The sequence below is a fragment of the Strigops habroptila genome, chromosome 6 (genome assembly GCF_004027225.2).
Source record: "Strigops habroptila isolate Jane chromosome 6, bStrHab1.2.pri, whole genome shotgun sequence".
NCBI classification, from domain to species: domain Eukaryota; kingdom Metazoa; phylum Chordata; class Aves; order Psittaciformes; family Psittacidae; genus Strigops; species Strigops habroptila.
Window position 1 is genome coordinate 28,433,084 of NC_044282.2, and position 25,991 is coordinate 28,459,074.

The following is a 25,991-nucleotide window of genomic DNA, read 5'->3' on the forward strand; positions in this document are numbered from 1 at the left end:
AACCTCTTTTCTGTTGGTAACTCACAGCCCCTGATATCAATTTTGCTTTGCCAGAAACCATGTTGCAGTGTGTCTTTCTCCCATCCAACACTCCCATCCTCAGGTTACAGTGTAACTATTATAACCTCAGTAGTCCATGTCTTCCATTCCAGATACATAACTAACTCAGCACAGCTTCTGCGTTATTATCTTGGCATCAGTTCCTGGACGACAGTCCCAGCTCAGTATCTTATCACTGCAGATTTTTATCCTGGCATTTGATGTGCACTCTGCTATATGGAAATCACAAACAGCTTTTGCCTGGAATCTCAATAGTAATCCGTGGCTTGCAGGAAAATTTTGCCTAACATCACTGTTTAGAAAAAAAAAATTTACTTATTTGTAACTTGATATTTCTTTTCTTTCCAGTTCTCTCTGATAAATCATTAAAATGCAGTTTGCTCATTTCTTTCCTAAAAGAGAAATTGATGTGTGAATTCACTATTAAGACAATAGCCATATATAGCTAATTCTAATTATTTGACCTATATTTACGCTACTGCTGCAGACTAGGTCTAAACTATATTTTCTTATTTCATTTTTTATCATAACCCAATATATCTAGCTCAGTAAGCCATCTCATAATGATTGTATGTCTTTCTGTGTTTGAATGTGTACACTGCTGCATATAGTTGTATCACTGTTTCTAGTAGTGCCCTAAAATTAAATAGCTGTCAAAGATCAAAACTATATTGAAGTTAGTACTGACATCACTTGTGTTAGTTAGCACTGTTGTATACAAAAAATACTCTCTGGGCAACCCTGCTTTTTGTCCTCTGGGAGGACAAAAAGGGCTAAAGGTGGGTATCTCTGCATTGATCCTACTAAGCATATTATCATGGAATAGTATGACTTCAGAAAGTTTCCTTTGCCCACCAGTCTTGATAGTGTTCTCTATGCTTTACTTGCAACTAATGAGATGCAAATGTCTGATCAGCTGCATCCCATTCAAGTCTGAATCTTCACTGCAGGTAGCTGAACCCAGAACAGTAGCTCATAGTCTGAGGATTTCTTTAATGGATACTGTCACTTACTATGCTAGTTTTGAGTTTGTCAAAGCCCAAAAGCAGTATTACGCCACAATAATTAAAACTGCTTGAATTCTTTTATCTTCACTTAAGGATAGCAATGGTAGTGACATTACTTCAGTTTTCCAAGTACTCAGAAAAAGTCTGTCCACTTGGATCTGCCAGTTTGTGTTTAATTTTAAAATACGTGGGAAATGTTCCCTTCCTCATTACTTTAATTGATTTTTGATTTTGCTAAGGGATGGGACTCTACCTCCACTGCAAACTCACTGCTTGTCTATTATGTTCTTCACAACTTTTCAATGTTTGATGTTAGGATTAGAAGATCAAAATTCCCTGTGAAGAATCTCCCCTTTTGTAAGTAGTCAGTGTGAAGCCATCTGCACTTTTCAGAGGCATTATACTGAAGAGTTTGTAATGACATTCCAGAAAAGCATAGAATTCTTTGATCATATGGTCAATATTACTCTGCAGTTGTTTTTGCAGTCTCCTTATTCAGAGGTGATAAAAAAAGTGGTGATAAGGGCAAGCTGATGCTCAGTGTCCTGAGTCCAGCATTCCAGCATTTGGTTTTCTGGCATTGTAGTGACTGATCCAGTGACACCAGGTTGCCAAGCTGTAAGATTTCTGCTATCCTGTTCTGCTGTCTGCTGTTCAGTATTGATAAAGTGATGCTTCATTTAAGATAGTGCCAGCATTGGCCTAGAGAATTTAGACAACTAAAGATGTTGAGATCGGTTGCACCCACAGCCTCTTTATGTGGTTCTTTTGCAATAAGGGACCTTTAAAGTATAAATAAGTGATGTTAGTCTGAAGATGACAACTACTTTTACCTTCAAATTCTATTTCTTTTGATTGTAAATATTATCATCTTAGATACTCCACCCCCTAAGTCAGAGTGTGTTTGTGTTTGAGAAGGGTTCATTCTTCATGTACACATGATTAAGTCCTTTCACTTCTTGGGGCTTTTGTCTGCACAGGAAAAGAGATGCCTTATGTGATGCTTCTAAGAAAGAGTTTCCTGACAAAGGGGCTGTGCCGTGGATCTGACTGTTCCCTCCACAAGTATGCTGGAGCATAAGCATGCACACTCCATCTGTATGAATGGGAGAGGAGAAAAATGCATTCAACATCTGTTGCAGACAGTTATAAATACTACAGTAGACCAATTTTCCTAGGAATTATGCCTCAAGCAGGGCCCATGGCTCAGAAATTAAAAAGGGAAAAACTAACCTAGTACAATTAGTCTAGTTCGCTTATTTCCTATGATCTTCCTTTAAGTTTTTACCGCATGTTCCTTGAGAAAATCAAGGTCAAGTTTCTTTATCATGACTTGTGATTTTACATTGTCATATGTATATATCTGGATGATTCCTCACAACATTTTTAAATGAATCTATGTGAATAATTTTCCTGGTTGGCACAGGCAAGAAATTGTGGGATTAGAAGGGATTTCATATTTTGACTTTTCAGTGAAATAAAAAAAAAAATTCAAAATATATATTTGAATGAAATACCTAGATTTCTATAGGATTTTATTATTATTATTCATTATTATACTATAATACCTAGGGGATAAAAATCCTGAAGATTATTTCCTGAGCCCAGTTTCACATCACATAGAGCAAATTTCATTCATGGTGGCGTATGCTAGCATGTACTTTGAAACATTGCTCAACAGCTATTTCTCTTTACTTTCCTAAGAGCAAAAAGGTGCAAAGTACTCTCTAAAATTCCTAACAGTGTGATGGATGAAATATTTCTGAATGGAAATAAATCAGGATATATAAACTCATTTATAAACACTTCCTTTCTTTCATAGATCTTCAAGACAGAAAACGTCATAATAGTAATGGAAAAAAGTTTCTGAAAGTTCACTCAATTTTACATTTTTTCAAGGACATTTAATTAGAGCTGACATCCAAAAAACACTAATTTGCCTTCATTTATAGCAAAAGAAAAAGTGTCAATATTAATGTATGTATTCCCTCTCTTTACTGACTCAAAATAAAAAATAAACCTCAGAATCTTATTGTAGTATAAGGTAGAACAATATCTGTTCTGCAAATCACTCTATTAAGGCAAAGAGAAGTTAAAAATGGTCTTCCTAAGACAATAGAGAACTCATCTTCTTGGGATTTCAATTCAGATAGAAACATATGTAGAAAATGATATGCAGGAAGTTATTACCCATTTGAAACATATGTTTATGTTAATAATAGATTGGTACTTGATTTTTTTAAACTGATGCTTTCAGCATTAATTATGTGGTTTCCATCACACCACACATTTATGAGAAAGAAAAATGAAGGGAAGTTAAAGGATGGAAGAGAAATGTTGACAAATATTATTTTAAAATAGTTTTATTTCCACATATATTATGAGCATTGAGTATGCCAGCAGTGGTATTTCAATAATTGGCATGTAATTATCCAGGGAGGAAGGATTTTGAGAATTCATAACAACTCCTTAGCATGTCTTATTGGATTTACATCAGCATGAAGGATTTAGTAACGAACTGCTAATCTGACTTTGCTCACTACCTGCCCAAGGTTTAAAAAATAGCTCTGTCTAAATGTCAGCTGCAATTAAGTGTTAGGGCCAAAAGCATTTCAGAAAATGAAAAAGTAGTAGGATACATTTTGTTGTCTATTATTGGTATTTATGGGTCTTTTTACTTTTAATCACATGCAGCCACTGTACACTAAACACTTTCTTGCAAATGTAGCTGGAAAAGGGGTTTAATGAGAGAAATAGGATGAAGTGAAGACAGGTAGGCTGGTAAAACATCCCGATAATGAGATCTGTTAGGCAGTAGAAGATTCACCTAAGAGCAAAGGGGGAGTCTCTTTTACCATATTCTAAGATAAGAGCAATTGTAAGAACGTATCTACAGCAAAATATTCCTCAGAATATATATTCATGATGGCAGCCATGATGCTCTTTTCTGATTATCATTGAGGGAAAAGGAGCTTTCTTGGAGTCACTCCCAATTTTACCAGGCAAAACTAGGGATATTTCAAAGAAGTGGATTTCTGCTAACGTAATCCCAATATTTTGAGAATATGAAAGGAATAGCTCAGTAATGGGGAGCAACCATTTTCTTAGTCCCAAGATAAAAGGTAGCCATTAAGGTATGATCCATCAGATGAGATCAAAGATGATGACTCTACTGAATCTTAAAAGTGAATCACTTCTACTTAATTTTGTTCCCAGGATGAGCTACAATTAGGACCTTTACTCATTTAGGCTGGAATGATTTTTCATTATCCTGCTTCTAATTTTTCATTATCCTGCTTCTGACTCTATATGCAAACTTAAAATTGGAAAGCACACCATAGAAACTGTTGTCCTATCTACATATATGTACAAGTATATACACGCATACACATATTAGTACATATAAATTTTTAGATATAGTAAAAAAATAGGATATAGTAAGAAATAAGAGTTCCAATAACTTTACTAAATGTTGTTCATATTTTTCTAATCCAGAGTATAAGAATTATAAAAAAAATTTGCTTTTCATTTTGAATTAAAATTATCAGCATTCAGAAATTTCACAAATTTATTTGCCATTATTTTAAATTTTTTTCTTTATAATGGAGTTGAATAGTTTACCTTAAAGATTTGTTCTTCTTCACTTCTTTCATCTCTGGAAGTGTAGTATATATAAGGAAGGGCAAACCCAAAACCTAGAAATGACAGTAATATGAAATATTTCAAAGCAGTATTTCTTATTTTTTTCTTATTTTCCTTATTTTTCTAGTGGAAAATCACAGAGAAACCATTCTTGTTTCTTCCACGGCATCTTATTTTCTAGCTTTCTCTTTCTTTCTCTGATCGCAAAAACAATTTTTGACAAGTAAGAAGAAAGTGGTTTTTTCCATTAATAATGAAAATACTGCTTTATAAACAATTTTTGATGAACAAAATAATCTTAATATATTAGCAAATAAAAATTCATCTTTTTTTCTTTTAACTCATTAGAAAATCACATTTTGAATGGTTTCACTATCTCACCACCTTTCTTATGATATTCTGAGACAAGATTTGCAAAGCCAAGCCACTAATAAGCAGATCTGATCTGCAATAATAAACATACTATTAATAAAATTTTCCCAAGATTTAATCATTGCAAAGTATAACAGCAGTGCTTCCAAAGAAGCACACAGCACTTTTCTGCTTCCCCTCTAATTCCTGCCAGTGCTGATTCTGTGCTAGCAGAGCTTAACAGTGACCCCAATTCAGAATTTTTCTCAATTTCAAAAACCAGCGAGTGATCCACTGACAGCATTCAAAGCACCCTTGGTTCTTCATAAGCATTTTATCAGACCCTGAAAGCAGTTTTTCCAGCTGACAGATCTCTTTCGTGAGGCTTAACTAGGTCGGCACTCACATTGTAATGCATGTCTGGATCTGAACTGTGTGGCCCTGCCCTGTCTCTGTTTGCTGTAAAGATTCACAATTTCAGAAATATCTTCTCTCTGAAAAATCTGTCCAGTGTGAACTACAATCTGAAGTCACAACGTATTGACTAATCAGCACTACCTTTTCAACATACTACATTAGCTGATCAAAAAGGAAAGAGGTTCATGAGCTTAAGCAAGAACAACTACCAGAAATGTATCTATATCATCCTTTTACTATTTTGGGGGGTTTTTTTTTTGGTGTGTTTTTTGTTTGAGTCTTGTTGGGTTTTTTTGTTTTGGTTGTTTGTTTTGGGGTTTTTTTTCAACAGTGAGGGAAAGAAAAATGAAACAAAACCAAACACGTGCCCCCAAAAAAATGCCAAGAAACAAACCAAATACAGAAAAAAAAGGGGGGGGGGGGGGAGAAAAAAAAAACCCAACAGAAAACTTAAAAACAACCCAGAGATGTTAAGAATAAGTAATTTTATTCATAAAATCCAATTAAGTCTTTTTTTCTGTTCAGTTTGGGATTCCAAATTATAAAGCCAGGGACAAAAGACCCCCTGAACGCTGGTGTGTAAATCAGAATAGGATTCTTTTGCTAAAAACTGAGAAAAATCAGGGAAAACTAGACTTTACATTTGTTAAAAGACAACTTAGCCATAAGCCGGAAAAACTAGGAAAGGCAAAGTAAGGACGAGAAAGCCCATGTGAAGTACTTTTTCAATATATCTCCACATTCTGTATATACACCTTGCATATAGAATGGCATACTGGATTAGTGACTTGTGTTTTAGAAGTTAGGTAGCTTTCATGTCATTGTTAAGGTTACCTGTGGCTCAGATAGCCAAATTTAAATGAAAAAATGCCCCTTTAAAAGATTAACAAACAAACGATCCAAAAAAAAAAGCAACCCACAAGTGAAAGATTTAAACCAAAACAGGTCAGTTTCATGACTGGTGGATTATTAATTACTGAATATGTCTTATTAAACAAGATTTTAAATTACAATCATGGGCTTTTAAGAACACTTTTCTGCTCAAGAATGCAGCACCTTACCCTACCAAAAAATCCTTTTTTGCTCATACCTGAGGCAAAGGAAGAAGGGAAGGGAAGGGCAAATGACTTTGCTTATATCATTCAGACAGCTGGAGACAAACATAAAATAAGGAGAGACCTTTAATTAATGTTGATAGTTTGCATGAAGACCACTGGTCTTTCTTTTTACATAAGCTTTAGCAGATTTACTCTCCTCTAAGATAGGCCATCAGAGAATTTATTTGTACTTGTTTAACATTTACATACTTTGTGAAAACTACAGACCCAGGAAATTGGAAAATATGTTTCAAAGCTTAAAATAATCTCTTCCCCTAGCAACTGCTTGGGAAAATGAGACCTTTGACTTTGATTCAGAAATTGTTTATGCTCCTAATGGTAATTACATCAGCATTTGATGAAGGTTCCCCGTTATGTAAGGGGTAAATGAAGAGCATGTGAAGTTTAAGAACAAGCACAGAAAAGCTACAGGAGGTTCAATTCACAGATGAGATTTACAATGGTTGTGGCGTATTCTGTGATTACATCTAGATTAAAGGTAAGCCAGAACTGTATTTTGATACTATGGTGATATGTCACCTGCAAACAGCCTCGATAGCATGCACCCAACTACAGACTGAATTCAGCCCACAGGAACAATCATCTACCTCATACACCTCTCCTATTTACCTTTTTGACAAGGCATTCTCACACATGCACAAGTCTGATCCCTGATATTCTTTCAAAAGGGCCGAGTGTCCCCCTTTCTCCCTCATGTATAGTACAAAATTCTGTGTACTCATTGAGGATGTATTCTGTACGATTCTTCTTAATCCCATCTTCCTTTTCTGTCTTGCAATCATTATCAGATAGTAAAACTATTCTATTTAATGTAACCTGACTTTGCACAAAAGATATAGTCATTATGACTAAGAAGGTAGCTTAGCATCAAAGTAAAATGTAGATTGAAATGGACCTCTGGAGGTTATCTGGCTCAATCTCTCTTTCAAAGAAGGAACAACTTCAAAATTATAGTAAATTGCTCAGAGCTGTGTCCAGTTGAATTCTGAATGCCTAAAAGGCATCCCTGCAGGGATGGAGATGCCCCACATCCCTTCAGGCAACCTGTTACAGAGTGTTTGACTGCCTTCATGGTCAACATATCTTTTCCTTATATAAAGTCAACATTTTGCTTGCTTATACTTGGATCTTGCTTTGCGCCTCCAAGAGCAGCCTGTCTCTGACTTCTCCCGTTCAGGCTGTGGAAAACTGCAACAAAATCTCCCCTGATTCTTCTCATAAACCCTTTTTTCCAGGCTGAACAAATCAACTTCTTTCAGTGTCTCCTCAGGCATCATGTGCTCCAGTGTCCAAACTTCTGGATGGCCCGCACTGAACTATCTTCAGTACTCTCATCTGCCTCTTGTGCTGGGGAGCCCAGACCATATCATTAGTACTGACAAGAGGCAAAGCGTCCTCCACCTCAACTGGCAGGCATTGATCTCCCCCCTGCAGCCTGACATGCAGTTGACTTTCAGCACTGAAAGGACACAGGGCTGGCTTATGGTCAACTGGTTGTCCCCCCAGGATTCACAGGTCCTTTTCTGACAAACTGTTTGGCCAGGAGCCTGTACTGGTGCGTATGGTTATTCCTCCCCAGGGGCAGGATTTTGCATTTCAATTTGTTGATCTTCATGAGGTTTCCATCAGCCCATTTATCCAGCTTGATGAGACTCCTATGAGTTGCAGCTCTGCCATCCACTTACTGACAGTTCCATTCACCTAAATTTGTTTGTGAATTAACTTACTAAGGCTGCACTTAAACAGTTACTGGTCCCAGATCACTTCCTGAGGAGCACCACCAGTACCCACCCACCCAGCACTGGGGCTTTGTATGAGTGACATCTACCCTTTGAGCTCAGTGGTTCATCTTGTCTGTTTCCAAGTGCCATCACTGTAACCACTGTAACTTTTCCTACCCCTTCATGTTATTTTTTATTAAAAAAAAAAAAAAAGAAAAAAAGAAAAATAAGGCAAAATAAAGAAGAAATACAAGCATGCCATTCATTTCTTAGGTCTGAAAAACCCAGTGCCCCGTGCTTATCCTTCTCACACATGCCCTCATCCAAAGAGAGGACAGATACGTTTTCTTTTAAAGTTAGCTCTTCAGAATGGATCTTCCAAAAGGTTATCTGAGTTCATGACACTTGGATGGAAACTGCAGAAATTTTCTGAGCACTTCTACTCTCTTTTTTTAAAGGAAATTGTCAAATCAAAAATGCTTAGAGCTGTTCTTCCTTTCTTCACAGGCTGCTACTGAAAAAGCCCTCTTCTAACATGTAAATGTGTATTGCTGCATAATTAAGTATTAGAAAAATGAGGCGAAACTTGTCCAGTTTACTTTTTCCAGTCAGCCTTATATAAATGAGGTGGCAATCTAGAAGAAGTTAGTCTTTTCATTTAAACTGGGACTGTTCCAGAAGACCACGTACGAACAGAAATATTTATTGAAGGTGAAACCTTCCAGACTTAAACAGTGGGTAGGAACAGCAAATTCCTGAATAGAAATTAGTATTTAATTGTATAATATTTGGGGTTTTTTTATAATGTTTTCCTTAAATCATAAATATTTTTTTTCTGTTTTAAAAACCAGAAGCTATGTTTCTATGGTATTTTTGGAAAATTTATTTTAGACATTTATTAATCATCAATTAGACAGCTTATAATAACTTTTTCTAATTTATTTTTCTACCATTCTGCATTAAAAATTTACACATCTTTTTCTCTGAGAGTAGTTTGATGCATGGGCATATGTAGAGTGACATTCAGAACTGACCTAAATATTGAATATGTGTCCTTGTTTGGCTTCCAGTGACTATCAGAGTTCATCTTAGCCCCAGTCCAAAAGCTAACAGCAGACTTCCCTTAACACAGGTCTGCTTTATGTCAAAATTTAACAATAAAACCCCTAATGAAAAATGGTAGAGGTAAGGACAAGATATGCAAAGAGGCTTAGAGACATGTTCAAAAAACCATGGTTTTCCCAGGGCCCTTCTCACAACTTACCCAAGGGCACACTAAGGCTAAATCATATCAGACAGTGAGGAGTGTTGACCCCAAGGTACCATGAATGGACATGTCCTAGGAAACTTTCCATGACAACCAGGAGGACTGGATTTATGGAACCTGAAATGTAATACTTTCACTGCCATATAAAGCAAGCTCCAGCTTTGTCTTTCTGTGGGACATTGTATTACAGTTCTGCTATGAAGATATCCTCCAGCTCACTTTTCCAGCCAAGGTGGCTACCTGAAACTCATAGTGGTAAATCCTCACACAGGGATTCCTGAACTCCTGTTGCTCAGGACCACCACAGGTGACTGTAGATGCACTCCCTGGTGTTGGCAGTCCCTGGCTTTGTGCTGGGCTGTTTTCACATGCGGGGAATGGAGTGAATTTATCCTTTTGTCCCCCACGCACCATCTCCTTAGGAAAAGATCCCAAACCTAACCTCCATCACCTTTCCCTTGTTCTTGCACACTAGCAGCTCCCCTGCTGTCTATACTGTAATCCAAAACAGCTTTCTTCCTCTTTGAGAAGTGGAGATTTCAGATGAAATATAGGTTGTGCTGGGGATCCACTACACAATCACATATTATTAACTTATGGTATTGTTTTGTACTGCTAGCCAGCTACATGTTCCACTCCAAACTATAGTCAAACTCTCAGATTCTTTTCCTGAGGCAGCTGTTAATTCTGGAATATATTTACGAGGTTTGAAACTCCCCTTGTCATTTCATAAAGCAACACAGTGCAAAATGCACACCAAATATCTCCCCTGGCAGCAGACATGAACACTAGTCTTTGGAATTTCTATGAATTCCAGTTTAAGGAGATAATGAATTTAAATGGTACAGACCCACAGACATTAACAGAATTTAATAGATACAGAGCAGTTATAGTGATGTGCATAAGCCGTTTTTTATGGTTTTATAAACTAAAAATTGGCAGACTCTTCTAGCTAGCCCTATGTAATAGTGATCCTGACTTATTCGTAGAGCTTCTCATTATGTTTAGCAAACCACACACTTGCCTTTTAATTAGTCCCGTGAAAGCTGATTGGATTGCAGGTCATGATGGGAAGGGTACATAGGGAGTGATAACAAATTAAGAAAGAAAGAAAATGGTCTGAAATTTGTGACTGTGAAATTAACAGTAATAGAGAGGGAATATGAAAAAGCCTTCTCCATATTTATTGTTTTCTTGAAGGTGCAGCAAAAAAAAGTCCATCAACTTATATATTGCAGTAATTAGGAACTTCCAGTTTCCACACAGCGATAATCTTCAGACTCAGGCTTAGAGCTCCCCTGTTCCTGCATGTGAAAGTGAAAGCGCCTGCCAAGTCTGCACACAGGTCCCTCACTGTAAAAGTGGAGGAACTACAGATTTTCTACAGTGCAACTGGCAGCTACTTCTGAATCACTTTATAATTTCCATAGCTGAGTATATCACGTTGACCTTATATTTGTAAAATTCACTATGTGTACTCCCTTTCTTCTCCAGCATGTCATACAGTGGCATATCTGTGTTCAGCCAGTGGTGTGTGTGGCAGAGGGGTTTTCTCCAAGCTGTGGCTAACTGGATGTGTGCTGTCATTCTCTCTCTTCAGATGAAAAGCAGATTCAAAAGCTTTGAATCTCTGTACTTTACTGTCTGGTGATTCACAAAGGAATGAAGTCAAATAAAGGGGCGGGGGAACATATGTCCTTTCCATCCTCGGTCAGCTTAACCTTGCAAGTAGTTTCAAAACAAACTGTGCAAACCACATTTATTTCTTATATAACAGCTTACTAATGTTACTAGATACTTTACCGATATATAATTAATTGCTGCAGGCAAAGATCCAGCTCCACTCTGCTTAAATTTAAAACTGGAGTATCTTTGTACCTCTGTCAGTTGCCAAACAACTGTTCAGTAGTTTGAAGTTAGAAGAGCTCCTCTTCTGTTTATGATGGTTTTAAAAGTAAAAATACAGTAAGGCTAATTTTTGAACAGTAGAAAATTTAATTTCTTTTTTGTATAAGATGAACAGGGCTATCCAGTGGGTAAACAGTAATGTGCTATTATCTGCCAGGTGCTTCTCATCACTGCTGAAGAGTTTTGCTGTTGTTTTTATATTTGCCTTCAGTTTTGGTAGATAAGTTACTAATACACTCTCTTGCATTTTTCTTGCAGTCTCTGAATGGCTTGCATGGCAGTTTATTCCTTTAGAGACCACTCTTTATCAATACCTTGTTAGATACAGTGTCAATAAGTTTCAGCTTCTAGGTTTTGACGTCATAGAGGATAGCTCTTGCTGGTTCCTCAGCACATCCTTCACAAGAAGCTTTTTCTCACTGTTTTAATTTGTTTTATCTGAAGCCTGCTATAGTTATCAGAAGACCTCACTTTTAGCTTAGGTGAAGTAAAGATTTTCTGAGGGAAGAGCAGGAATTGCGCGAATAAGCCAAAAATTACAAGTTTCCTGGTTTGTTTGAGTTCTTAAAAATCAGGAGCCCTGTCACGCTCCAGCATGGGTAAATGAAGACAGTCGAGCAGAGACAAGAAAAGAGATGGAAGAATCTGCTCCAAGAAGTTTATGCATTCATCAAAGCCCCAGGAGCACATGCACCAGGCCAACCCTTCATCTGTTTCTTACCCCTTCCCTCAGTCCCCCTCCAAGTCTGGTGACTTAAGGCAAATGAGAGTCATGGGTACCAGCAGCAAGGCAAAGGGAGAGCAGTAGATTTCATGTTATTCCAGCACTGAGAAAGCTGCTCAGGTTGCTGACATATGCTGTGGAGACAGATTTCCACAGTATGCAGACTGAAATGCATAATCTGAACAAGGTTATGAGCCAAACATCTACAGCATTTATTAAAAACATCCCTGATGTCTAAAGTTCTGTGGTCTTCTGAAACCCAGAAATCCAGCCCTGCAGCTATTTCTCCTGTTCACAGAGAAGGAGACACATACACGCTTTGGGAACACGTGGGTCACTTTTTTCGCCTCCCTCCTAGCAGGACAGACAGTTTAGCCTGCTTTTCCTGGTTCACATCCTGGGGTGAATCACTGCAGATAAACAGCTCCACCAGAGACACAGCTCAGAAGCCCATACAGGAGAAGAGGAGCTGTCTGTCACTCTGGGCAGGGATCACCACATAGATGCAGGGAGAAGGGAGGAGAGTGATTTATGTGGGTCCCTTTATGAGGGTGTCTGGCTTTCAGAAACTGTGTGGGATTTTTCTTTGAAAAACAAACAAACACTAGTTATATTTCTCTGTCTGGAAAAACTCACTCTTTCAGCCAGTCACTCTCCTCTTTGCTCATTCTTTTCACTCTCACTCATGCTAAGCTGCTTTAGAGGTATTTTTGGAGATATTCAGGCTTGGAACACTCTGTTTCTCCTAGCTGTTTTCAAACTTTCTTGCACGACGTTCCTTTCCACAGCACTGATCTTTAGGCCAGTCAGAAATAAGGATATTGCTGAGCACAAAAAAAGCCTTGTGAATCTTCCCCAATAACTACTTTAAAGGCTGTAACATATCTGCAGAGGGATTTTAGCATATTTTAAAATGCCAAAGGACATTTAAAGACACTGTCTGGTGACATTAAGCATGACAGCTTTTCCCTGCAAAGGTGGGAAGTTAGAATAAATAAAGGTTAGACAGGATTATTTGTTCAAATGTACCCAGACTTGGCTCTGTGTAAAGGGGTACTGTAACCTCTTAGCTCTTGTAAAACTGACCCTTGTGCCTGTGTGCGTATGTGTTAGAGAAGAGGGAGCAAGTGAGAATATTCTTGTGGCAATATGCAGAGCTATTCCCATCCATGAGGCGCTGATTTTCTAGAATTAATATCTTGAGAAGTCCTGCAAATATAAGAGAGAAAGGCTTTTGTATAGGAGGAGAGAACTGCTACATTTCCACAGCTCCAGAAAGAACCTGCCTAAGACTGTTTAATGTATTGCAGGCTAGATAAGAACTAGAACATATTTCATCCTTGTGTGAATAAAACATATGAGATATCATTTAAGGTAGGGGGTTTTTTTTAGAGCATCACTGCAAATGTAAGCTGGATTCCTGCTGTGTACACCAAGAGGACATGTTAGAACTTCTTCCAAAATTCTACTGCAGTTCGTGTTCTGGCAAGCACGTTTCCTAGCTGCTGCCCTGGATGTTGCCACAGACGATCTGTGTCACTGCTGCTGGTGGTAACACATGGAGAGAGAAAGGCCTGGGATCTCCTGGACTAAAGCATATTGTTACTTTCTCAAGTAAAATTTTACTGTGATTTCTCTTTTCGCTGTTGCCATGTACCATTATACAGGTCATTTTGGTAAAAAGACTATCAATCATCACATTTCATTTATGTGAAGCACATCAGATTTTTTCATGGTAGGGATTGGAGAACTTAGACTTTGAGATGCTCACTTGCACTTGCACATTGTTAATTTTGGTGTATATAAAATATGTGGAACATCTATTAGACGTATACACACACACAAATGTACAAAATCCCATCATCATTTATTTTATTGACAGCTGCTTGATTATATTGAGAGCAACGATATTCAGTAGACTTCATGTGATTTCAACTCAGTTTAAAATTGAGTGCTGCAAGCAATTGTTCTATAGTTAAAATAAATTCAATCCATGCTGTTCCTGGAGTCTTCTGTGCTTTAAATGTCCACACAGATTTCACATTAAGCAAGCGGTGAGGAGAGGTTTTCTATTTAAACAGAACATACGTGTTATCATCAAGATCAAACAATTTGGTGGTAATTCTCAAGTTTTGGTTGTATTGATTGTGCTATTATTGCACTGAATGAGACTTGTCTCCAGAGAACCTAGTCTCCTGACTCAGATGAAACTGCACATGAACGGTAGCAGCAGCCTTGGAAATGCCTTTGTTATTCATCAGAAACCTTTTGAATGTATGCCAGTTTCTCTGATGGGGTCTCATTCAGAAGCCATCAGGATCAATAGAAAAACTCCAGTCAATAAGGCCTTGGTGCCAGTCCAGATCTGATTTCAGTGTTCTTCCAAGAAGGCTCTGCTTATGTTAACACAGAGTATGTTACTTGACATTTTTTGTGCACGGGCACATTTTTCATGCGAAAGAAAGTGTATTATTTGCTTCCATTCCACTACAGAAAAGCTTGCATGTGTCCTTAGGTTTTTGGCAGATGTTAAAAACAGATCAGGAGCAGATGATATGAGAGCAACAATATGTCCCTAAGCAACAACAAAGCAGCAGGTGCAGGGGGAGCATATGCCAGATTCCCATCAGGAGAAGCAGCCTCATGGAGGGTTCTCTGGGACTGCATGTGAGGTGCATGCTCCGCTTTCCTTCTACCACTGGGAATATTAATAAGTCTGAATCAGGCCAAGCAAATAATATACAAACTTAACTTCCAATTATGCACTAATTCATAAAGTAAACATACAGACCCTGTAGTGTAAGTGAATTTCTCGGGCAAAACAACCTGCATCTTTAAAAAGTATCATATTTTACTCTTAAAAATTGCATGTCCAGAAACAATAAACAAGAAAGACAACCTTGACTCTGACCCTGTCCCAAAACCTTTCCCACACATCCAGCAACATGACAAGTTTCCACTCCTTTTTTTTTTTTTTTAATGAAAGACACTAGTTTCAAAAAATATGGTATAAAGTTAATTTAAATGCTTTGATTAGACCACTTCTAAGATATTCTTAAAAGGAAAGGAAAGGAAAGGGAAAGGGAAGGGAAGGGAAGGAAAGGAAAGGAAAGGAAAGGAAAGGAAAGGAAAGGAAAGGAAAGGAAAGGAAAGGAAAGGAAAGGAAAGGAAAGGAAAGGAAAGGAAAGGAAAGGAAAGGAAAGGAAAGGAAAGGAAAGGAAAGGAAAGGAAAGGAAAGGAAAGGAAAGGAAAGGAAAAGGGAAGGGAAAAAGGAAAGGAAAGGAGAGGAAAGGAAAGGAAAGGAGAGGAAAGGAAAGGAAAGGAAAGGAAAGGAAAGGAAAGGAAAGGAAAGGAAAGGAAAGGAAAGGAAAGGAAAGGAAAGGAAAGGAAAAGGGAAGGGAAGGGAAAAAGGAAAGGAAAGGAAAGGAAAGGAAAGGAAAGGAAAGGAAAGGAAAGGAAAGGAAAGGAAAGGAAAGGAAAGGAAAAGGGAAGGGAAGGGAAAAAGGAAAGGAAAGGAAAGGAAAGGAAAGGAAAGGAAAGGAAAGGAAAGGAAAAGAAAGGAAAGGAAAGGAAAGGAAAGGAAAGGAAAGGAAAGGAAAGGAAAGGAAAGGAAAGGAAAGGAAAGGAAAGGAAAGGAAAGGAAAGGAAAGGAAAGGAAAGGAAAGGAAAGGAAAGGAAAGGAAAGGAAAGGAAAGGGAAAAGGATAGGGAAAAGAAAAGAGAAAAGAGAAGCGAAGAGAAGAAAAGGAAAAGAAAAGAAAAGGTAAAGAAAAGGAAGAAAAAAGAAAAGGAAAAGGAAAAGGAAAAGGAAAAGGAAAGGAAAGGAAAGGAAAGGAAAGGAAAGGAAAGGAAAGGAAAGGAAAGGAAAGGAAAGGAAAGGAAAGGAAAGGAAAGGAAAGGAAAGGGAAAAGGATAGGGAAAAGAAAAGAGAAAAGAGAAGCGAAGAGAAGAAAAGGAAAAGAAAAGAAAAGGTAAAGAAAAGGAAGAAAAAAGAAAAGGAAAAGGAAAAGGAAAAGGAAAGGAAAGGAAAGGAAAGGAAAGGAAAGGAAAGGAAAGGAAAGGAAAGGAAAGGAAAGGAAAGGAAAGGAAAGGAAAGGAAAGGAAAGGAAAGGAAAGGAAAGGAAAGGAAAGGAAAGGAAAGGAAAGGAAAGGAAAGGGAAAAGGATAGGGAAAAGAAAAGAGAAAAGAGAAGCGAAGAGAAGAAAAGGAAAAGAAAAGAAAAGGTAAAGAAAAGGAAGAAAAGGAAAAGGAAAGGAAAAGGAAAAGGAAAGGAAAGGGAAAAGTATAGGGAAAAGAAAAGAGAAAAGAGAAGCGAAGCGAAGAAAAGGAAAAGAAAAGAAAAGAAAAGGTAAAGAAAAGGAAGAAAAGGAAAAGGAAAGGAAAAGGAAAGGAAAAGGAAAGGAAAGGAAAAGAAGAGAAAAGAAGAGAAAGAAAAGAAAAGAAAAGAAAAGAAAAAAAAGAAAAGAAAAGAAAAGAAAAGAAAAGAAAAGAAAAGAAAAGAAAAGAAAAGAAAAGAAAAGAAAAGAAAAGAAAAGAAAAGAAAAGAAAAGAAAAGAAAAGAAAAGAAAAGAAAAGAAAAAAGAAAAGAAAAGAAAAGAAAAGAAGAAAAGAAAAGAAAAGAAAAAAGAAAAGACACAGCACTTCAGTGACTGAAAGTTTTTTTCTACTGTTCAGCCCTGGCATGCTACATTGCTTTGAATGGACTAAATAAAAATATGTCCGTTATGATCAAAATTGAGGAATTCTGGATAAAAGTTCTCCATTTTTCTCCAATGTGACTTTATGGCCTTCTGAGTGGAGCTGGACTACAGTCTGGTTTATAAAATATGTATGCATTTGTACACATTTTAACTAGAGACAAAGCCAAGATTTTTCTAAATCAAAAAAGTGACACACCCTTCACATAAGAGCCATCAAAAAGCTGCCAGTGCACCAGAGTTTGAACTTCTATGCACTGTGCAGGATCTGTTTCTAAACTCCTGCTGTGCCATGCTCTTTAATGCTAGCAACTCAAAACTCAGTTTGGGGAATAGAGGTCCTTTGTCTCTTTCAGTTTTGGGTGGAAACTTTCCTATTAAAACCTATAGGAAGATTGGGTTTTCACTATTTTTTTCTTAAGAGAAGTTTCCTCAGAAATCTCCACTTCTTCTCTTTAGCATATGATTACATTTAATGAACCAGTTAGAAATATAAATAAATAGATTTTTTTTAAAAAAATTTATTTTATGCCTGTTCAGGTAGTATTGAAAGGCCACAGGGCAATATCTAAAAGGGAGAAACAAAGCATCTCCACTGGTCTAAGTTTTTATCACTTAGTTATCTCTAAAGTACTCGTAACAGGACAAGGATTTTGTGAATTATGCGTTTTAGAATAATTTGCATTGTCACTAATGAAATCTAATGTAAAAGGCCTGGAGCACGTGTTAACAAGACGAGGAATTCACTTTGAGATGACCAGGAAAAAAAATCGGTTTTAAGTAATTCACAGCACGATACTGATAGATTTTCCATTTACAGCTGATGCTAAGAATCAGGTTATAGCTAACCTCGAATTTCAATCAGAAATCATTGAAGAGGTTGGAATGGGAATTCATGGACTGTCTGGCACCCTTAGTTATATCAGTCAGCTTCATAAATGATATTGCACAAATGTTTGAAGTGGTGATTTAAATTAATCTACCTGATTTTGCACTGAATTCGTAAACCACTAGCGAGGTCCCCCAAACCACATCTGTCTATTCCCTGTGCTCCTAAATACCACAGAGGTACAAGGCTATAAACCTAATACGCATAGACAAGTATTAGGAGACTGAGCCTTATACTACTGGCAATGCTGCCACCAACATTTTGTTTCGGTCTTGGTAGAAAACACTGCAAGAGCACTGCAGTTATCTTTAAGAGAACTGCCTGTGCAGTAAGAAATGAACAAATCAGTCATTCCAGACAAACTATTAGAATTTCCTGGAGCCAAAGGAGAGTTAGAAAGCTTGGCAGGAGCTGAAATATCTCAGTATTTGTTAGGAAATTCTAGAACGCCTATCCAGAAATGTCTGCTGGTTACATACCCATGCCAGACACATATGGCAGCCCCTCTTCTGACAGGTAAATGGGACAAATTTCAGTTTGGAAATCTGAATTTCTTCAAGGAACTTCTGAAACTCTTCTGCTTTATATTGGCAAAGAAGTGTTCCTGCTAGAGCATTAACGGAAAGGACAGTATAGGATGTGATGAATAAAAAGCTGGAAAATCTGCAGAAAGATAAAATGTTGTAGCTTTGAAAGAACAGATTATGAATCCATGTCCTAAAAAATGTTCTTCATATTCTCTTCATTTTCCCCATTTGAATCCAGAAGGCACACATGTTGATGTCATTCTGTAATCGTATATATAATTCAGAAATTATTCACAATTATAATAATTAATTTCATGTGCATGTTCACTGAGTTCTCCTAAATAAATTATGCTTTTCCAAAATAAATACATATTTATTTGTCCAAATTAAAATGAAACACACTTAAAATCAACTTTGTGACAGCTGGCAGTGGGTCCAGATGCCAGCTGGGGATAGGCAGAGAGCATTGTTTTCCAGCCACTCTTCTACCCCCTGGATATACTCCTGCATCAGAGACTCTGCACAAACAGAAATAAAAGCCAGTTATGCTAATCTTAATCACACACCATACCTCCAGGGAAAATCCCCATAGAGGATTTGCAAGACGTTATTGCTTCCATTTATAGAGAGTAGAACAGAGCAATGAATCTGTCTTGAAATGCTGGGCTTCGTTCCTTTGGGAAAGGGGAGCTGAGGATGAAAAGCTGGGCATGAGTGAAATAAAGTATTTTGGGGCTTTTGCACGTATCAATTGAAGACAAGCAGCTTGGCTGATGTTTAAGTTGCAGATCCAGCTAGCTTTCTTGAGAGACTTCTGCCTGCAGAATCTCAGCCTCTGGCCAATTTGAATCCTTTCAGTCTCAGGAAAGAGCATTTTGTAGCTTCCTCTGGTTTGTGGAATTGCTACTCTGCTCTGTTGTAGATGGTTGGAATGCACATCACTCAAAAGAGAGAAGCAGCAATATGTTTTATTGAGATAAAATAATAATTTGACAGAGTTCAATAAATTTGATGGAATTTAAAAAAGTTTAACAGTGGTTTATCAAGGTTCAATAAGTCTGATGGCAGGGTTCACCTTATTAATTATTGCATGGAAGAAACATACAAAAGAAAATTGAATTAGAATTGAGTTAGAATGATTCACACAGAGATCAGAGCTGCAAAAGGTAAGGTTAAGGAAGACCCTTCCATTAAGTCACGAGGTTCACAGTGGACTGCTTTGCTTTCTAAAGTCCTTATGGAGCCTAGGTGTGGTTAAGTCCAACCTTAGTCTCAGACTTGCACAATGAACGGTTTATGCCTAATGGAAGTATCTATACAATGCTTATAATGCTAATATTGAGTAGGTACATGGATTAGTAATGTTTCATTAGTATTAATTCAGCATACTATTAGTCACTGAGTAAGGATCTGTTGTGGGTAAGGGATCTCTACTTTGGCTAAAGAAGGATCTCTTGGTCTCAGGTAACCTTGAGAGGCATCCCTGCTCAAAGGAGAGTAACCTGGTATTCAGTTCAGCTGCCATTCAGGGAGAGCTCAAATTGGGCCCATCCTGATGGCAATATAGAGTGAAGTAGTTGTCTGCTAGTCAATAGTATAGACAAGATATAGATGCCTCCATTTTAGCTTCCGTATCTTGTTCTGTGCTTTGGTTATCTTGTATTTTTGAACAACCTTTCTAAATATTTTTCTGAGACACCTTCAATCCCCTGTACATGAGCCAGGACCTTTCCAGCTTGCAGGTTCACCACAGGGCTTGAGGCCTGTTGCTCCTTAGATAGACTGAACCAAAGTATGGCTACAGTCCAATGTATCGATCACAGCTAGTCTTCTGGCTAACTGAAATAATTTTAGAGATTCTGAGATACCTTGAGAAGTTTTCCACAACATAGATGTGAGCTAAGCACCTTGATGTCAGCTGTGCCTTTGAAAATGTCCCTGCCGATGTGCAAAATGATTCTTCTACTGTCCTGCCCTCATCACCTGCCTTTCAGCTGGAATGCTGCCAAAGCCTATAAAATGTATAAAGACCTTAAAAGAATCCAGAATCATAGCATTTTGCAAATATGGTTTAGAAATTCATATTAATTTCTCTTTCTTTTCAGTTTGGTTTTGTTGTCTTCTTTGCTCTTTTCTTTTTCCTTCTTCTCTTCTCTTTTTTCTTTTTCTTTTTTTTTTCTTTTTTTCTGATTACAGTATGCAGTCTTTTTCTGTCAGCAGGATACATACGTAAAAAGGTTTGGAAATTTATATTCTGAAGCTCTGTAGTGTCTTGGAATCCCAGCAAGGACTGTTTTTTAATCCTTTAAATATCAGGATTTCATTAATTTTTTTCCCCCTTCTAATTCTCAGTATGAATCACAACTGAACTAAGCATTAGGCTATTTAAACAGTAAAGCATTTACACAGAGAAACTCCAGCTGTAGTGTAAATACTGTTTAACAAGATTATTTTTTTTTTAAAGACATAGTCCTGGAAAAGTCATTATAGTTATTTGTTTGCCAGAAACTATAGGAATAAGAGAAAAATCCTTTTTGTGTCATTTATTATTGTCACTTTATAGGTCAGGGAATTATAAACAGCTTTAAGTATTTTGCAATAGCAACTTTTTACTGTAAGCTCTTCTTTTAAAAATGTAATGTCTGGTTTTTAGCTGCTACCATTCTTCAATGCACACTTTCAGTCACTTCAGTTGAGTTGTCTACATTTTTTTACAATTATGGATGTCAAGAAGACTTTATAGCTGTATGTTAATGCTACCAGTTTTGCTTCTTGTATGTATAAATCTTGTACCAGTGTTGTCACTGTTAGCCAGAAAATGTCTTTTACAAGTATGGCTGCTAGATGTTTTACTTAATCTAATAGCTTCCAATCCACATAAAGTTAGTTGAGAGTTCCTGCCATAAGCATTTGTGGCAAATTTGCATAAAATTCACATAAATCACATAAATATACATTACTTCTCATCAACTTTAATTCCTTCTCCTGACATATAACCTGTAGAAAATTTAGTATAACCTATTGATAGGCTCCATATGAGTCTAAGGGCTTTTTTTCATAGGATTCAATACTCCAAAACTCCCTAAAACACACGCAGAAAAAGGCTTTGACTGTCCATCTGTTTTGAAGCTGACATCATCCTGTAGCCTTTCCTTTTCTATGCATATAACAAGGAAATCTAGAGACCAGCTAACCTCCTTGAAACGCAACATGACTTGTTTACTATACTTCTGAGATATTGCAACCACTCGGTCTTAACAAAACTAAGAAATAATTTTATATTCTTGTTTACCAAAAAAACTTGAAAGACCAGACTTTAAATGTATATTAAAATTTCAGTGGGATTACTTAGGTGGTGAGAGACACTCTTACTGGGTTTGCAGGTTCATCCTTGGTCCTTACATTTTGAAAAGAATACCTTTGCATTCACATAGCACATGAAAACAGGGCAAATACCCTGTATTCAAAATACGTCAAAAGACCAATAATGCAGCCGTCCTGGTACAACTGAAAATGATATGTGAAAGCATTTTCATTCAAGAAGTATAATCTTTTTGTCAAGGAAAAAATAATGATCCAAGAAGTATATGAAGTCACTATTCATTTTAATTTTCTTCACCATTGTACTCCTAGAAGACAGGAATTACCTTTGTCAAGGAAGGCCAAAGCAGTTAAAGAAGTAACTAAGCACAAAAGCCGAAGAAAAACAGCTGCTGTGAAGTAATCCTTATCGTTAAAAAGGCTTTATCATATTTTTCTAGTATTTCACAGCTTAGGCCAAAAATACAATATGATATGTGAATAAAAACCCACAGTGGGAGTTCATCCAATGTAGGAAATCAGAGAGTATTTAGGAAAAGATGAAGTTTGATGACAGTTTTGAAAAGAACCCAGAACTCTCCAGAATACATTCAGAGTTTTCCAAGCATGATATCTTTACAGATTTATGTAAGGATAGCTGCTAATCCAAGGTTAAAATCAGAACAAAGCCTTCTGTACTTGTGTCATACATGCTTCCCTCTCAGAATGTTAAATTACCTGGGGTGGTAGCTCAGTATGTGAGCCAGACCGATGAGGGAGATTAGGTCCATATTCCATCCCCAGCTATTAATGTTTGGCTCTAGCTCAGAACCAGAAGATGCATTCTTCATGTATCTACAAAGAACAGACAGCTGCAAGCTCTTTTCCAAAGTAAGGATACTTTTGACTGAAGCATCAGTCCTGTAAGTGTTCTTATCAAAGAAGTCCATATAGTGGACCTCACATTGTCATGAAAAATAGGAAGAACCCCAAGATTTACAAGAACATCTTGTTTGGGGTTATCTTTCTATCCTAACTTTCTCCCTGCTTCTCTCACGTACTTTTAGTCCTTCCCTTACTCTCACTCCTTCTCCAGTTGCTTGCTCCTCCACCTCAGAAGAAGGGTCAGCTCCTGAGCAGTTAGTAAGTTCACTCATATAGATAACAATCTCAGTGCATTAAACAAGGAATTTGAATTTTTATGGGGCTAAACTGAATCACAAATCCAAACCAGGAGACATAAGAATGGATCTAAGCTCACATCTTTCTGAGGGAACAGGCTGAAATAATCCCAGCCTGTGACATATGCTCTGTGTTTGAAGAAGAGGTGAAAAAGGACTACAGCTTGCCTGACAGCCTAGCCTTCCCTCCTAATCCCAGTTCTAAAGGTCCATATGCTTCTCACCACTTAATCAAAACACAGTTATTAGGACAAAAACACAAGGCACCTCTGAACACCTTCCAGGCTATCTACTTGTCATCTTCAATCCTTGCCAATAAGGGCTGCAGGAAGCTGTAAAACTAATTTGCATAAAATACATTTGATACATTCTTTTGAAAAGAGATAGGGGGGCTAGTGGACCGAATAAGAAGATAAATAATTAAAAATACATCAGGAGAAATCCTATTTAGAAAGATTATTCTGCTTCTACTTACCTTTTTTTTGTTTTTTCTGGTTTTCAGAAATCTGCAGAAACCAAAAGCTACATCAAGTCAGTTTTGATCAGCCAGCATGCTTAATTTGATTACTCTTACATGTCTCTGACATTATACACAGCTTACAGGAATTTGTTTTCAGTACAGCAGAACATTATTAATCCCATTAGCTACATGAAATTAATGAATGAAACAAAAAATAATCCAGTCATAGAATTTCTGGCTTGTTGGCCTGGTGATACAGCAGCACAACTTCTGTATCACAAAAGAAACAGCATACTGATTACAGAAATCACTAAATGGTGCATACCACGGTCTGCCACATCAGGTGAGGTTTCTGAAAGGCTTGCCCTGCCCATCAAACCGAAAGAGCTGTGCCGTGCCAAAGAGAGAGAGATCCTGCTTCACAGTAGGCTAGTAATAATTTCATAACCATGCCATTTGTCCAAGCACAGAACAAACTATAGCACAGCATTAACAAATGTTTTAGAATGCTAGTCCCCAGGATGATTTGCAGGTTAAATGGACAAAACTGATGAGAACCAAATGAGATATGGGGAGAGCCATAACTGCACTTTCTGGTTTTGTGTTTTGTATCCCTATGTTCCTTAATTCAGAAGTTATTTAAGCATCAGGTGTCTGTGGAGTTCAAATATTGAAGCTCCCATTTAATGCTGAGAAGGAGATACCTAAAGAAAGGAAAAAAATTCTATATTTGATAAAGTTTAGGTCATAAAACCAGAGTCTTTTAACAGTTATAACTTCAGCTGACTGTGTATAAGAAGTGAATCTTGGTAGAATGAAAGTATATCCATAAGATGGCAAGAATATTTTCCGGAGCCGTTAGTCCTATTTTGTTGCAAGAGTAAGAATAAAGCATCTGTGATTACAAGCCTTTCCTCAGGTTCCCACTGGCTTATTGCTCAGATATTGATCCATGAGGTACAAAGGCATACAGATTGGTGCTAAGCGAGGGATCCATCAAACATAAATAAAAACTCTAAGTCCAAGCTAAATGTGCTTTGGGTCTCCACAGTACCTTAATACAATAGACATCTCTGGATATCAAATCAGATCAATTTATCCTAAAATAAATACCTAATACATGCCAGAATAAATGTCCTTTGAAGGTGCCTGTTGATTACTGAAAAGGGAGTGACTACCTTAGACTTTAGTGTTAAACTTTAAGACATCTAAAATTAGGTGACAAAAATTCCACCTTAAATGCTTCCCTTTGTCATTGTATCTTTAGAGTCATCAGAATACTAAAAAACCTCAGTTTTTTGCAGTGTCAAAATACAGAGCTTTTCACTTCCAGTTACCAAACTGAATCTGGCCTAAACCTGAACAATATTATTCTGCAGTAGGCTGTAATGTAGGATCACATACATGTAATTCTTCCAGGCATAAAGACTAACAGGCAGAAAACAACAGAAGTACTGGTTTTTTGCAAATCTTAGGGTGATTCATAAAAGCGTCATTAACGTTCTCTTAAAGGAAGAATAAATCCTATTTTACAACAGACATGCCTCAAGAAAAGTAGACCCCTTAAGCGTGATAGCATGATATGAAAGAAAGGCTTAAGAAAGCCAAATGAATTTCACAGTTCGTAAGTACCTTCCTTCTTCCTTTGCTTTAAAGGAAAGTTAGGTTTTGTGGTTCTCTGTGGCACCAGAAACAAAGTACGTGAGTACTTAAAAATGAACAGAACTAAAATCTGAACAATTTTACTACAGAATTTTTTGTTAAATTACTTCTATCAACTGTCTGTTTAACTCAAAATTTAATTTGGCAGCACTCAAGGGTTCTAGTGAAGTTAGCACGTCTGATTACTTTCACGTCCAGTCATCCGCAAATATCTCAACATGTTGAAAGTAATGGAAATTTGTTAAAAACATGAATCCCATGGAATTCATAGCTTCCAAGACAGCTGTAACAAAATGTAAGCAGAGGCCCTGACCCTGCAAATGCTCAGTTCATTAAGTTTATCCAGGAGGATAAGTAGTTGAAGTATCAACCCTCTGGCTAAACACTCCATACGCTAACAGCGGGAGTGCTGTGACAGACATTCATTAAAAGCCTGTTCATCACGATTTTGTTCTTTCTCCTGCTATATTCTTTACCTCTGACTGCTATTCTTGCCACATCTTTAGATGAGAACTCTTTGAGACTTGAATCACCTTATTTCATTTATGTTACCCAAACACAACTATAAAGTGCTTGATGACATGGGTCTTTAAACAACATGGCAACACAAAATGTAAATAATGTACATCATGAGGTTTGTGACAGTCATCATAATCTAGACTGTGATGAGGATCATAATGGTCAGATAAAACATGATATTCCCGCAGAAGTTTTTTTCTCTTACCATCAACATTTGAGTAAGAGCAGTATCTTTAAAAAGTAAATTAAAGAGAAGTGTTAAAATCAGGTACACTCTTTACTGGTTTATGGTACATTCATTCAGCAGGTAATTCAATCCTGAATAGGGGTACTGGGCTACTCTGTAAAATGGAAGTTATATGAGGTCCAATATTTTTATCTATTGGAGTCTGTATATCTAATTCCAGGAGAATGGGTTAAACCTCGTAACAATCCTGTCTAAAACATGAGGTGGCGGAGAGAAATTGTCTGATTTTGCAAGTTTACTGGCACATCTGTAACTAATAAGAATGGTCGCTGGCATGGTTATGCCTGGCAATTAA